Source organism: Zonotrichia leucophrys, unplaced genomic scaffold, assembly GCF_028769735.1.
Source record: "Zonotrichia leucophrys gambelii isolate GWCS_2022_RI unplaced genomic scaffold, RI_Zleu_2.0 Scaffold_420_44257, whole genome shotgun sequence".
In the NCBI taxonomy this organism is placed as follows: domain Eukaryota; kingdom Metazoa; phylum Chordata; class Aves; order Passeriformes; family Passerellidae; genus Zonotrichia; species Zonotrichia leucophrys.
The window spans coordinates 1-3388 of NW_026992625.1; positions in this window are offsets into that span (position 1 = coordinate 1).

A 3388-nucleotide genomic window follows, 5' to 3' on the forward strand; every position below is an offset into this window, starting at 1 on the left:
CCCACAATCCCTGGAGGACATCATCATGAAGCAGGTTGTCTCCCAGCAGTCCCTGGAGAACCGTGGAGGAACACATACCTACACTGCAGCTCATGGAGAGCTCCATGCCACAGCATGTGAATGTGCCTTGAAGGAAGCTGCAGCTTGTGGAGGGAGGGCCAGAAAACCATCCTTGACCTCTTCTTTAGTGGAAGAGTATGTGCAAATGTTAAACAGCTGCTAACTCTAATCAATTCTCTTTCCATTTCTTGTCTTAGGTAAGTAAGAAGACAATCCAAGAATTAGAAGCCTAAATTCTTTCACTTGAGGCTCCAATTCTCTCTGCACTCCCTTAAAATGAAATAAAATTCAAGATCAAGTTCTTAAGGCTTGATGTTCAGGCTTTTCAGAAAATAGGGAGTGCAAATAACTCTTGTCACTGTCATTTTTAAAATAAAACTGTCTCAGACATCTTTTTGTGAAAATCTTTTCTTTAGGATTTTCCTGCTGAAGCTGAGAAGTTTTAGCAACAAATGTAAACAATTATTATCTGCTGCTGTGGAATGCAACAGTTCCAGCTGTGATTGGCCCCTTTTGGATGTTTATAATTAATGGCCAATCAAGACGGACTCTATCTCGGACAGAGTCTGAGAGAGCTGCCTTTGTTATTCCTTCTTCTCTTTTCTATTCTTAGCTTAGCTAGCTTCTGAGGAAACCTTTTCCTTTCTATTTCTTTTTAGTATAGTTATAATGTAACATATATATATATAATAAAATAATAAACCAAGCCTTCTGATCATGGAGTCAACATTCTCATCTCTTCTTTCACCTGAAAACCCCTGTGATCATGGTCACATAAAGCTAAAACATTTAAATTACTTCTCTAAGGACTTACGGGAATCGATTGATAGAGGTGGTGAGACTGAAGAGTATAATTAATCTGAAAAGAGAATATCATGGAGCTACCTCAGCTGTGTACAAGTTTGTTACCAGGAACTCTAGTCTTTTAAACAGACTTAAGACACAATAGTTATCTCTGGAAATATTTTAGTATGTATAGTACATTCATCTTTAAATACCTCTATCTGTTTTATAGCTATGACTTTCATTTTAAATTTTATGTAAAAGAAATATTTGTGATTCAGATAATTTCCATTTCTGAAGCATTTTAGTTGTTGACAGTTTTTGCTGTCTCCTGAGGGCAGGAAAATAGTCTTTGTACCAATACTGAAACAAACTAGATGGAAAAAATTGTTTTCCTCATTCTTTTCTGTCTATTCTAACAGGCACAACAGCAAAACCACTTCTATGAGTCTGAGTTTCCCTACCACTCCTGGATGACAAATTTGTAGTGGCTAGTGTTTTATTTGCACACATTTCTGATGCTGGTTGTTAACTGTTGTGCAGAAGGATCTGTAAACTATTTTCATACGAGGACACTCCTGAATTGCTTCACTTGTCTCTGAACCAGAGAACTAAGCTGTCACTCCATTTCTGAGATCTTGCTGTGCTAGCCCCCAAACCCATTTCCTTCAAATGCATTTTACTTTCAACAAAAGCACTTCATTACTTCATGATGGAATCTCTTGTTGTTAATGTTCAGGGGATTGCTTTGAATGTTAAGAATATATTCCAGTAAGCAGGTAGAACACCTGTCTTAAGCAGTATCCATCACTTGGCTTTGGTTCATGCATCATAACATCTGCAAGGAATGTCATTTACAATCAATAGATGGGCTGAGGTAATGGGCCACAGGTTTAGGAATCTTTCTCAAACTAATTTTGCTTTAAAATTTTGCTCTTATCATTTCAAGTGTGTCTTTATTAAAATAATCAAGTATTCAGTACCTGTACCACAATGAAGAACCATCAACAGTGGCTGAGCCTCCTACAACAATTCCAAGAAGAAGAATGGTCTGAGCCCCAACTGCAGCACATGGAGTCTGTCATCAGGCCAGAATCCTGCAGGTGTTTTCTCAGCCTGGAGAAGAGCAGACTCTGGGCAAATTGTTAGAGCAGCCCTCCAGTATCTGAAGACAGCCTACCAGAAGGAGGCAGATGAGCTACATAAGGGCATGTAGTGATAGGATAGATAGTGTGGATGGCTTTAAAACCTGAAGAGTATATGTTTCTTTTGGATATTGGGAAGAAATTCCTTGCCAGGGGGGTTGTGAGACACTGGAACATGTTGTGGGTGACCCATTCCTGGAAGTGTTCAAGGCCAGCTTGAATGGGTCTTTGAACTTAAGGTGATCTAGTGGAAGGTATCCCTGCCAATGACATAGGGGGTAAATTTAGGTGAACTTTACAGTCCTTTTCAACCCCAACCATTCTATTATTCTATGATAATATTCATTCTGTGCAGCAGCAGCAGCAAGTAGTTTAAGATCGAAATAACAGACTATTGATTCTGAAAAACCGACATCAATGAGTTAAACTGTTTTGGTCTCACATATATGTTCAATTTAGCATTACTATATCTAGTAACAGTCCTAGCGCTTTATCATACACACAAATATTTTATCATTTTTAAGGTTTCTGACATTTGGGAATTCTTTCTTTCTTTCTCTCTTTCTCTCTTTCTCTCTTTCTTTCTCTCTTCCACAACTTCCTTCCGCAACTTCCTTCCGCAATTTCCGCAACTTCCTTCCGCAACTTCTGCAACTTCCACAACTTCTATCCTTCTGCCACTTCCTTCCTTCCTTCCTTCTGCCACTTCTGCCATTTCTGCCACTTTCATCCATCTCTCAACTTTGATGTTCATTTGCAAACTGTGAAATAGTTACAGTAAATGACTCTTCCCTAAATATTATTTTGAAGCTTAGCAATGGATAAATAACAAAATTGTGTCAAGACAGAGCATTTTAAAGTGATTTTAAAGTGAGAATTAGAGTTAGCTATTGAAAATTCAAAAATACAAAATTGAAATGATGGAATGGATGCTTTTAGGGGATTTGCTTTGTATATCTGTGATACAAATGATGATCTCAATTTTTACACCTTCTAAAAATACATCTTGAAAGTTACCACTTTGAATGACAAAGATATTTCCAATGGATGGAAATTTATTTATGAAGATGAAAATATCATATTCTAAATATTCATCATCAAGTACAAAGGACTGCCCTTACACAGTAAGCTTTATAGAGATTTCTATTCTCACACAAACACAGAAGAATTTTTCAACTGACTAGAAAATCTTTAAAAGCAAATTAACCATTAAAAAAAAGATCAATAAAGAGCAGGAAATTATATGCATCCACAATTATTATATGTTGGTTACTAAACATTGGCTCTGGTTTATGGGTGAATGCACTTCCCATTCACACAGACAGATACACCTCTTCCCCCTGCACACAGATATGTGCTATTGGGTCTCAAATAAGGGAATATCTTTTCTCTGTTCACTA